We start from the raw sequence: 12,887 nt of genomic DNA on the forward strand, positions 1-12,887 counted from the left end.
AAGCAAGATAAAGTTTTTTTTTATTATTGTAGTTCACATTAACACCTTGTAGATCTCCCAAATTCCAGACCCTAGGGTCAAATGAAATTTTGGTTTTTGTAATATCTGAGGTTATTCTAACAATGTATTTCCAGAAGTCTTCCAGATAAAAGCAATTCAAAAGCATAGGAAGTAAATCTCCGTCACAAGTTTTACATCTCCGATAATTTGGAGAGGGGTTATGGTATATTTTGTGGACTCTATGTGGAGTGTAATAGGTCCAGTTAAAGATATTAAACTATATTTGTTTATGTTAGTGGAGATTAATACAGTTTGAGACATTTGAAGAATATTACACCCATCGGCATCATTGTAATTTCATTCAAGATCAGATTCTCACTTATATTTAATATCACCCTTAGTACAGATTGGGAAACACCTGTTTAAAATAATATAAATAGATGACATCAGACCCTTTGTAGAGTACAGGGTTTCACTAAGCACGAGCTTTTCAAATGGGGATTCTTTTGGAATTTGAGGATAGTCTGTATAACTGTTACGGACCTAGTGTCTAATCTGAAAATATTTGAATAAATTATGATGTGGTCAATTGCATTTACCTGAAAATTGTTGAAAATTGGCAAAGTTATCTTAGCTATCTAAATCTTCAACTGTTTTCATATCTCTATTAATCCAATTTTAAAAAATTCCATCTGCAATCATGTAGTGGATTTTGGGGTTATTCCCAAAGAGGAGTTTTCTGAAATAATGAGGTATTTATACCAATAACTGTGTAAGCTTCTTGCCAAACTGCAAAAGAATTTAGAATTATAAGATTCTAAGTAATATTTAAGAGTGCTTTCTTAGATGTTTTAAAAAAAAGGAAGAATGTTGAAGGGAATATTCTTTAGTTGATGTTGTTGCATAGTAAATCATCTAGCCCCATTGTCCTCAGAGTGCAACCAACACCATAGTGGACAGAATTGAGTTGCAAGGTAGTAACATTTAAAATTGGGAAGATTTAATCCTTCCTTGGTGTAAGGGGCTTGAAAGGTTGAGAGTTTGACTCTATAGACTTTACCTTTCCTTAAGAAGCTGGACATTGATTTGTTTAATTCATTAAATAGAGTTTTGGGAATTTTAATTGGGACACATTGGAATAAATATAGAAATTTGGAGAATATATTCATTTCAATTAAGTTCACTCTTCCAATTAAAGATAATGGCAGTTCCCTCCATTTCTCCAGATCAAATTTAACCTGATTCAGTAATTTGATGTAATTATCTTTAAAGATTTTGTCTGCAGATCTCCTAATGTCCATGCCTAAATATTTAAATCCGTTCGGGCACCATTGCAAGGGTTTGACTAGGTTCTTGATGTTATTATCCTTCATATTAAAAGGGATGACTTCACTTTTTAAAAGGTTTAATTTGTATCTAGAAGCAGTACTGTAATGTTGGAAACATTGTAGAAGGGAGGGTAATGATATTGTTGGATCAGGCAGGAAAACTAAAAGAGCACATCATAATTTATTCAAATATTTTCAGATTAGACACTAGGTCTGTAACAGTTATACAGACTATCCTCAAATTCCAAAAGAATCCCCATTTGAAAAGCTCGTGCTTAGTGAAACCCTGTACTCTACAAAGGGTCTGATGTCATCTATTTATATTATTTTAAACAGGTGTTTGCCAATCTATACTGAGTGATATTAAAAATAAGTGAGAATCTGATGAGCATTAATAACTTTAGGGATAATGTCATCTATTCTTAATGCAATTGATTTTGATAAAATGTTGTAAACTGAATTCAAAAGAATAAGGGGCTGATGAGAAGTACATTTTTGATGGTCCTTCTCAGGTTTTGGCGGTAATGTTAATTCCAGAGAAGTAGTCAGTGTTTTATTAGTCAGTGATTCCTTAAACATATTTGTTAAAAGGGTTAAAAGCTTCTCTGAAAAGGCTTTAAAGTATTCAGTTGGAAAGCCATCTGGCCCCGGAGCATTATTGTTCTGTAGAGACTTCATAGTGCCAAGAGCCTCTTCTTCAGATATATCAGCATCAAGGTGATCTTTGTCCTTTGGATCTAACTTAGGCAGAGTTAATGAATTCAAGAAATAGGTTGCTTTTGTGTTTTCTATATAATGATCTGTCTTATATAGTATTTAATAAAACTTTCCAAATTCTTGATTTATGTCTTATTAATGTCGATTAATGAGGGATCTACCATCATCCGTTACAATAGATTGGATAAATTTATCAGTCTCTTCGTTTTTAATTGCCAGGCCAATAACTTACTAGTTTTGTTTCCAAATTTGTAATAGTGATAATTAGTCCTGGCCACATCTGCCTCAGCTTTACTTGTACATAAATTATTATATTGGATCCATTTTAAAGCCAATGTATAAAGTACTTCTTCACTTTTAGTAAAAGCATGTTCACTTTCAAGATTTCAAACCTCTTCCTCTACAGATACAAGAGTTTTCTTTTTTCTCTCCTTATACATGCTATATGAAAGGACTTAAAGCCTCCCATATGTTAGTGTGGGAAGAAGAATTTGAATTGGTTTCCATAAATAAATAAATGTGGCCATTCATAAATCTGAGAAATTTGGGATCATTAAGCATATGTTTTTAATCACCAAATATAAGATGATGATTGTGTATTATCCATCCTCCAAGTCATCTTTATTGGATTATGATCAGAAAGTTAAGCGGGTAGATAGGAACAGTAACCCTGAATACAATTCTTTGGGACTCTTGGACTCTTGGACATTTGAAAAGAAGGAAAGGTTGGGGTGCTTGGCCAATCAAAGGTCTTAGACAAATGTCCTTTGGTTGAGATCTCCATGAGAAGTACTAAATGGATGGTCAAATCTTGAAAATTTAAGATTTTCTTAAATCAAAAGTGGATAAAACTAGCATAAAGAAGCCAAGGCAGCCGAGAACAAAGATTGAAGAAGCTCTTATTTATCCGGGAACATCGGGGGAAGTCTGAAAGGAAGTGGTGCAAAAATGGCAACAGGACCGGCAGAACCAGGTAAAACAGGGAAGGTGGATCAAGAATTGAGCATCATCCTGGAAAAAATAGAGAATTTGAGGAACCAATTAAGGTATTGAAATAGTGATGAGAGATATGATGGAAAAAATGACTGAAATAAAAGAGATTGTTGAAGACCTGATGGAGAGAATGGGTCGAGCAAAGATTGAAATGACAAAAAGCATGAAAATGAGGCTTTGGGGAAAAAAAAAGCCAAAGAATGGGAGTCGGATAAATAAGGTCTGCATGAAAAAATTGACAATATGGAGAACTTTAGTCGACGGAATAATGTCTGAATTATTGGAAGGAAGGAATCGAGGGAAGAGACCCGTTGAACGTTTTTCAAAAATGGATCCCACAAGTGTCGGGAGAAGACTAGTTTGGAGAAAAACTGCATATCAAGAAAGCACACCGAACACTCGGGCCCAGAAGAGCTGGCAATCATAGACCAAGACCAGTTCTGGTGAGACTTTTAAGCTACTGAGAATGGGAGATAATTCTGGGAGCAGCATATGATTACTCTTAACAGAATAATGGCCTACCTGAGGTAGATCATGAACAGGTACAATTTTTTCAAGACTTTGATTAAACAAAGAAAAGAATTTGAAGATGTCAAAAGAAAATTACATGATAAAAATTTGAAATACTCAATGACATATCCTGTGACTTTCAGGATTGAAGTAGCAGAAGGAAACGGGTGATTTTTCAAGAAGAAAAATGAGGTGGAAGACTTTCTGCAAAGTTTCTAAAAAAAAAAACAAGGTTTCCAAGGAAGAAAATTGTGAAAATATTTAAAATGGAACTAAGTAAAAGTTGTATTTTAAAAATTTTTTAAAAACCGTCTTGTATTTATTGTTTGAAAGTAAAGCTTAGTAATAGAAAAATACTGGGAAAAGTGGTAACAGGGTGGAAACTCCAGTCTAAGAGGGAGAATGACACCTGGAAAGGTTTAGCAAAAAAGATGGTGCCAAAGGGAGGGATTCTTTTTCCTCAAGAGATTCTGTGGGCTCTATTCACAGGCTTTTGGGGCAGGGACATTTTCTGTTTTTCTTAAAGGGGAAGGATCACTTTATTATTTAAAGCGTCAAAGAGATTTTACTGTTAAAAATATTTTTTAAAGAGGAATATGGATAGAACATTAAAATGTATTAGTTTTAATTTTAAAATAATTAACGGATTGGTGGAGAGAAAATAGATCTTGGCATACCTAAAAGAATTAAAGGTAGATATAGTCTATTTACAAGAAACACATCTCACAAATTGGAACATGCAAAATTAAAAAGAGGATGTGTGGGGCAAGTAATATTGTCTTTATTTGGATCAAAATCAAGAGGTGTAGTGATTTTAATTAATAACAATAATAGAAGAGGCTGGAAGATTTGTAATGGCGCACTGTAAAATTTAAGCAGAATCATGGACATTTACGAACATTTATGCCCAGAATTTTTTATTATGATTGTCTTTATGAAGGATATCTTTACAAAAGATGGGATGACAAAATATATTGATTGGAGGAGATTTCAGTTTTTGTTTAGATCCAATATTGGACAAATCAGAGAGAATGATAACAAGAGCGTTAGCTGCAAAAACATTATCATTTATAAAGGATTTAAATTTAATTGATATATGTAGATTGGCTCACCCCTTAGAAAGAGACTGCTCATTCTACTCAAGGGTACATGATTCACATACAAGGATTGATTTATTTTTAATGTTTGCCAGTTACAAAGTTGAGTGGTAAAAACAGAGTATTTGGCAAAACTTTTATCAGACCTCTTGCTGTTAACGTTAACTATTATGATAATGGAAAAACAAGAAAGTATGTAAAGATGGTGCCATAATGCTGCATTATTAAAGAGGAAGGATTTTTGTGAATTTATTAAGAGACAGATAGAAATATTTTTTGAAAACAATCTTCCTTCCACTGAGAACAGTTGTCTAATATGTGATACACTTAGTTAATTTGAGGGGACAAATTATTTCTTGTACTAAAAATCTTGAAAGAATATGCAAGAGACAAAAGGTTTAGAGAAGGATATAACAAAATTTGAAAAGGATATCAGGAGCACAAGAAAAATATAGAATATTAGAGTATAAAAAGTTATAATATAATACACTAGTGTCGGGTGCGCTACACGAAGTGTGGAGTAAGAATGACACACACATAGTCAAGTCGAGGTCGAAGACTGATCTATTGCTCTGCCAGCTCTCTTTATATTTACTCCCTGCCTCTGACGACAGGAATGATGTAATTGCAGCGCCGGCCTCCAACTGGCTGGCATTCTTGCTGTTGCTCGCTGTTTCTTGCCATATGGGAGGTCACACGGGATGACGTCCGTTAGTCCCTGTGGGGCCCTCCCAATCACCACATTCGTCGGCCATTTTGTGGTCATGACTCAGTTTGCAGGATGCTAAATAACACTTCCCCCCCCTTCCTCCCCACCCAGAACCAGCGATTGGAGTGCCCATTGCCACTTTGGGTGGCCTACCTCTGCGTCGCAGAGGCTGAGTCTCAACTGGCTGGCTAATGTCGACGTGAACCAGTTTCAGCGATTGAGGGTGAAGGTTTCCTCTTTTCTGGCAATGTCCAATATAAACGTCGACCCATTATGCCTGACAACTCTGTATGGCCCATCGTATGGCCATTGGACTGGTGCCTGTGTGCTCCCCTTCACACAACCACACATTCGCAGGTGTGCAAGTCTTTGGGGATGAAAGATATGGGCTGGCTGTGTGGTGAGGGCTGTGGTGGGGCTAGGGTACCCAGTTTTTCCCTCAGCTGTTTCATTGCAACCATGGGGGTTTCCGGAGGTATTAAAGATCTCTTTCAGTGCAGTGCATATCTCCAAAAGGACCCAAGGCAGTTGGGCCCCTTGAGCTGGGCCATCTGGGCTTCTTATAAGTGTCTATGGAACTACTCCTTCAAACTGTTGACCTGCGGGTGATCTGTCACTCTATGGTGGAGTTGGGTTCCCAACAATTTAGCTCTCGCCACCCAGAGCCACAAGGTAAACTGTGCTCCCCTCTTGGAGGTGAGATGCTCCAGGACTCTGAAGCTGGACACCCAGGTGTTGATTAGTGCCCTGGAACAGGTTTCTGAGGTTGTGTTCGCCATCGGGACCATCTCTAGCCACTTCGTGGAGCGGTCAACCATAGTGTGGAGGTATTGGCCCCACAATGTGTATGTGGCTGAACCTATGCTGCACTGGCTCTAAAATCTGGGGAGGTTCTTTGGTATGAGTTTGTACCTTGGATGCCTGGCAGAGAGTGCTGATCTTTGCCCACTGATTGTCTTGTTTGTGGTGCCTGTGCCAGATGAACCTGCTAGCCACCATCTTTACCATGGTTCTGATGGCTGGATGAGCCAAGTTGTGCATCACGTCGAAGACCTGCTGGTACAATGGGCAGAGGAACATCTTGTTGCCAGGGGCAAAGACGTCTTCCTCCAGCCGCAGCCTGAAAGCACTGTCCTGTACGCTGGGATCTCAGGGTCATTGTGTTGTGCCCTAGCTGGGGCTGAATAGTCTATGTCCTAGTCTATGTCGATGGTGGGACGGGAGGGTGCATCGGTCACCACGATGCGCTTGCTGGCAATGTGTTGGATGACAATGGTGAATTCGGACACTTAGGAAAGGTGCCTCTGCTGCCTGGCCAACCATGGGTGAGACATTTTGTGGAAGGCGAAAGTCAGTGGTTTGTGGTCAGTGAAGACCTTGAATTGTCAGCCTTCCAGAAAGAATTGGAAGTGCCTGACCGCCAGGCACAGCGCCAATAGCTCCTGGTCAAAGGCGCTGTATTTAAGTTCAGGTAGCCAGAGGTGCCTGCTAAAAAAAGGCCAGGAGCTGTCATTGCCCATTGATCAGCTGTTTGAGGACTCCTGTTCGAGGCATCCACCGTGAGGGCAGTCAGCACCTCCAGCCTGGGGTGAACCAGAAGGGTGGCGTTGGTTAGAGCCTTTTGGAATGCATCCGAGACTCCTCATCCCAGGCAATTTCTTTATTTTTCCCCACCATGAGTGTGAAAAGGGTAAGTATGATCTGAGCTACTGCCAGTATGAATCGATGGTAGAAGTTGATCATACCAGCAAACTCCTGCAGACCCTTCACGGTGCAAGGTTTCATGAACCACTGAACAGCCTCCACCTTCTTGGGCAGTGGTTTTGTCCTGTACCTATCAATCCAATGCCCCAGGAAGTCAAGTGGGTCCTGCTTGACTTGGCGGGGTTGCTGATCTTCCTGAACTCTTGCAGGTGGGTGAATAGTTGTCTTAAGTGGGCTGTGTGCTCTGAATGGTTGCGGCTGACAATAAGGATATCGTCCAGGTAAATGAACGCGAATAGTAGGTCCCAGCCCACTGTATTCTTCAGCTGCTGAAAAGTCTGAGGAGCATTCTTAAGCCCGAAGGGCATTCTCATGATCTCGAACAGACCAAAGGGGGTGATTATGTCAGTTTTGTGTATGTCCTTGGGGTGCACTGGGATTTGATGATAACCCCTGATTAAATCAACCTTTGAAAACACCCATACCCTTGTAAGTTGGCGATTAAAGTCTTGAATATGGGGCACAAGTTATCTGTCTGGTGTGGTGGCCTTGTTGAGGTGTCCATAAGCATCACATGGCCTCCACCCTCCTGCTGCCTTTGGGACCATGCACATGGGGGAGTCTCAGGGTCTGTCAGACCACCACACTATCCCCAACTCCTCCATTTTCTTAAATTCCTATTTGGCTAGGAAAAGTTTTTGGGGGGGTAATGCGATGCACCTTGGTGTGCTGCGGGGGCCCTTGGTGAGAATGTGGTGCCTTACCCCGTGTTTTGGTTCCATGAAGGAGAACTGTGGTATCACAATTGTGGGGAATTCCACCAGGATGTGTGTGTAGGTGTCGTCGGACAGCTTGATGGAGTCAAAGTGGGGGGCCAGTAGTTTGGCTTCCCCCAGGGGCACTGTTTGAAAAGTTCTGGCATGCACCAAACACACCATCTCAAGTCTATCAGCAGACAGTGGATGCGCAGGAAATTGGCTCCCAGGAGCAGTTGCGCCGCTGCTGCGACAGTAAAAGTCCACTTAAATTGGTGGTCAGCAAAACACAGGGAGATGGTGCAGGTACCGTACATTCACATGGAAGGTCCTGTTCGCTATCCTCAATGCCGGGCCCGGCTTTGTGTTCAAGGTGTTGTAGGCTTTGGAGAGAAGGACACTTATGTTGGGATTGGTGTCCACAAGGAACTGCCTTCCGTGCAGAGTGTCCCACACACAGAGGAGGCTGTCACAGCAACCATCTGCTGCAGCCATTAATGACGGTTGGCCATGGAGTTTCCCAGAAACACACAAGTAGGCGGCATCGACAGGCTCCCACACCACATCGTTGATGGTAATAACAATATGACTGAGTAGAAGGGTCCAGTTCCCTCTCCATCTGCTGTGGCTTTGTTGCCAGCTGGGGTTGGGGCTTAGTGATCTGTTCCACGGAGGTGCATTTTCTTACTTCATTCTCCAGAGTGCGTCTGCCCGGGCTATGACTTTCCTCGGGTTCTTGTCAGTGAGCAAGAGTAGGATATCCTCGGGCAGTTGCTCCAGGAAAATCTGCTCAAAGAGCAGGCTAGGCTTTTGCCCCTCAGTGAGTGCAAGCATCTTACTCATGAGGGCAGATGGGGCTCTGTTCCTCAAACCATCCAAGTGCAGCAGGCAGGCGGCGTGCTCATGCTGTGATAGACCAAAAGTGTGGGTTAGTAGCTCTTTTAGGCCACCGTATATGCCTTGCTCCAGAGGCTGCCGAAGGAAATCAACAACCCTCACTGCCATATCCTAGTTGAGCAAGCTCACTATGTAGTAGTAGTGGGTGTTGGCAGCGGCGATCTTTTGAAGGTGGAACTGGATCTTGGCCAGTTCAAACCACCCGTGTGGCTGCGAATTCCAGAACATTGGCAGCTTTAGTGAGACCGCAGGGAGAGCTGCTTGGCTGGTCGTCTTTGGGACCAACTGCCGTTTGGATCTGTTGGGGGTCACCAATGTAGCATACATACTATGTGAAGTGTGGAGTAAGAATGACACACACACACACAGTCGAGCTGAGGTTGAAGACTGATTTATTGCTCTGCCAGCTCTTTTTATATTCACTCCCTGCCTCTGATGACAGGACTGATGTCTTCGCAGTGCTGGCCTCTGACTGGCTGGCGTTCCCGCCATTGCCTGCCATTTCCCGCCATTCGGGAGGTCACACGTGACAGTGACTGTGGGCCTCTATGGAGCCCTGCAATCACTGCATTCACCAGCCATTTGGTGAGCCAGGTCATGAATTTGTTCATGGGCTGCTACACTACAAACATATACAACGGAAAAAAATGATATTAAAAATGAAACAAAAATATTATGAACTAAGAGAATGAGCACACAAAGTGTTATCTTGGCAAGTTAAAGCAGAGGAGCCATCCAAAATGATTCTATAAACAGAAGCTGATTCTATAACATATAATCAAAAAGAAATAAATAATATGTTTAGATAATACTATATGAAACTATATAAATCAGAATTAGTAGAAGGTGAAAATGAGATGGAAGAATTTTGAACAAATGTTGAATTTCCAAAACTAGAAGAGAGAGAGAAAAATATGAAATAGAGAAAGCTCTGGGTACTTTACAAGCTATTAAGTCCACAGAGGAAGATGTGACCTGCTGTTTGCATTCATCTACCTGGATGATGGGTTCCCTCTTGAGTTCCATAGACAATTTAAAGATTTGTTGATGGATGTGTTGGACCAGGCAGTGGAGAGCCAGACCCTCCCGGAAATGCTCTCAACTGCTATAATTACAGTGTTGCCGAAGAAAGGTCGAGAACGCACTAAAAAACATCATCGTACAGACCAATATCATTCCTGAATGCAGATTATAAAATCCTACCAAAGGCACTAGCTAATAGATTGGATGAGTATTTAACAAAATTAATGCATCCAGATCAGGGAGGATTTGTTAAAGGAAGATATTCTTCAAATAGTCTAGGTCGATATTTCAATATACATATGGCAAAATCAAGGTCGAATCCAAACAAACTATTTTGATGTTGACCAACTAGAATGGTCTTTCTTCTATAAAACGTTGGAAAAATTTGGTGTAAGTAGAAAATTCATAAATTGAATAAAAACTTTATCATAAGCCACAAGCTAAATTTATAACTAATATCCAAATATCATCTATTTTTCCCTTGAATAGATCAAGTAGGCAGGGGTGGCCTCTATCTCCAGCATTATTCGTACTAGCCATTGAACCTTTGGTGAAGATTATAAGAGATCCAGATATTAAGGGCTTCAAAGTTGGACATGAAGTACATAAAATTAGTTTATTTGCTGATGATGAGCTATTATATTTGTCTGACCCATGTGAATCACTGATAAGATTACAAACAATATCAGAAAAATATGGAAGAATATCAGGATTTAAAATAAATATGGACAAAAGTGAAATAATGCCATTAAAAATTTTGATAATGAAAGATAACCAAAAAGATAGTAGATTTAAATACAAGAAAGATGGAACTAAATACTTAGGAATAATGACAGATAATAGTTTACAGATTTTATATAAGCTTAATTATATCTCTCTATTAGAAAAAGTAGGAAAAGATTTACAGAAATGAAAGATAGCCGATTACATTAATAGGAAGGGTAAATTGTATAAAAATGAAGGTAATGCCAAGACTACAATATCTCTTTCAATCATTGCCTGTTGTACAAACTAAAAAATGATTTAAATGATTGCATAATTGTATAAGACAATTCCTATGGAATAACAAGTACCAAGAATTGCACTGGAAAAAAATTAACATGGAATTATAAATTGGGAGGACTTCAAGATTTTAAGAAGTTTTATATATCAGCATAAACAAAATTTCTATTAGCTTTCTTTGCAAAAACAGTCCCCCTTTGTGGATTTGAATGGGACTGAATTCAATAAAAGAGACAATGAAGGACTTTATTTATGTGGAATATTAAGTCAACAAAAAAATGGACAATCCTACATGATTACAGATGATTAGAATATGGCAAAAATATAAATGAATGTATCGGGAAAAAAAGCTGGTATAACATCGAGTGCACCTTTATGTAAAAATCTGCTACTGCCTAAGAATCTGTATAACAAAATATTGAATTCATGGTATGTCAAAGGAATAAGATATGTTGATGATTGTTATATGTCTTATGTCTTTTGAACAGTTAAATAAGTATGGAGTAGTTAATGGGACATTCTTTTGCTTTCTCCCTTGATCGTTCTTAAGAGAAAGATGGGGATCAACCTTGGCCCCACCTGAACGATTTGGCTGGGGAACACACCTAAATTTGTATCTAAAATGTACTTTGCTTTCCAAAATGAAAGTGCAAAACCAGGTTTACAGAGATTGAGAGAGAAATGGGAGTTGGAATAATGGAAAGATGCTGGTCTGATTGGTGTTTGGAAAGCATGACGTCAATTATAAATGCAAGATACAGATTAGTACAATATAATTTTCTACACCAATTATATCTCACACCACAGGAATTACGTAAATCAATATCGGAAATTGCAGATGTGTTTTAGGTGTGGAATAGAAATAGGAACGTCTGTACATCCTACGTGGTCGTGTGTGAAGGTGAGACCTTTCTAGCAGGAGATGACTGAAATACTAACAAGGATAACAGGGGTGGCCTTGGCGGACGACCCAAAGCTTTATCTTTTGGGCAATTTTATTGAAATAAGTAATAAACTAACTAAATTCCAAATGTAATTTGTTAAAATAACTTTAGCTGTGGCTAAGAAATGTATTGCAATTACTTGGAAATCTGATTCCCCTCTACAGATAGCACAATGGAAGACGGAGATGAACAGTTGTATACCTATGGAAAAGAAAATCACATATAATCTCAAGACCAAATGTGACATATTTATAAAAGTATGGCAACCATATTTGGATTATGTAGGGGCCTAAATATAAATATAAGTGCTACTATTATAAAAATATATGGCCTCCTCGATAAGACAAAAAAAAAATCCCAATTATAAGCCCTGAGGGTGAATGGATTTATGCTGTGAAGGGGATGGGAGGGAAGGGGCTGTTGTGTTTTGTAAGAGAAGCTTTTGTATGTATATATATCCTGAAAATGGAAATTTTGATATGTATATTTATTAGAAAAAATAAAATATTCAAAAGAAAAGGAAAGGCAAATATCAGATAACCCCAATTCCCTCATATCCTGATCCAGAACCAACGCTGCCCTCGAAGATTAAAAGATCTTGGTGTGGATCAATCCATTGCTGGATCAAGGACTAAATTGAAGTCACCACCAACCAGACATTGGTCTAAAGCTGTAGTAAATTTTAATACTAAGTATTAAAAAAAAGCAGGATCATTGTGTTTGGGGCCAAATACATTAATCAGTGTGACCCTGTTCATATTCAGTTCACAATTAACTAAAAGAAGTCTGCCGTTCTTGTCTTTTTCTGTGGATTTTAGTTTAAACCATGTTTTTATTAACAATATAGCTACTCCCCTTGCTTTTGTGCTAAATGAAGACTAGTAAACATGTCCAACCTTTTTAACTTTATATGTTCTGTGGCAAAGAGATGAGTCTCTTGAATAAATGCTATATCAGTGGAATGTCTCTTTAAATATTTAAGAATTTTTTTCCCTCTTAATTGGAGAATTAATCCCCTTACATTCAAGGAGATTATTTTACGTTGACTAATCATAAAGAAAATTAAAAAAAGAATACCTCAAAGCATAAAGGTAGAACAAGAACTATAAGAATGAGAGTAATTAAAAAAACAGAACCATACCATATCCCCGTATGAGATCCACCTATTAAAGACCCCAAAACTAAACATTACCAGGGGATAGGCTACT

The 12,887-nt window shown here is 39.1% G+C and overlaps 1 long non-coding RNA gene across 1 annotated transcript in view; it reads left to right on the forward strand.

Moving 5' to 3' along the window:
* Positions 1–12,069, forward strand: part of LOC138749575 (uncharacterized) — a 31,767-nt gene extending 19,698 nt beyond the window's left edge. Inside the window, exons 5-6 of the long non-coding RNA XR_011348756.1 lie at positions 11,543–11,636; positions 11,844–12,069. This is a non-coding gene — a long non-coding RNA (uncharacterized lncRNA). The remainder of the gene's footprint in view (positions 1–11,542; positions 11,637–11,843) is intronic.
* The last annotated feature ends 818 nt before the right edge of the window (positions 12,070–12,887 follow it).

This window comes from Narcine bancroftii, chromosome 14 (genome assembly GCF_036971445.1).
Source record: "Narcine bancroftii isolate sNarBan1 chromosome 14, sNarBan1.hap1, whole genome shotgun sequence".
In the NCBI taxonomy this organism is placed as follows: Eukaryota; Metazoa; Chordata; class Chondrichthyes; order Torpediniformes; family Narcinidae; genus Narcine; species Narcine bancroftii.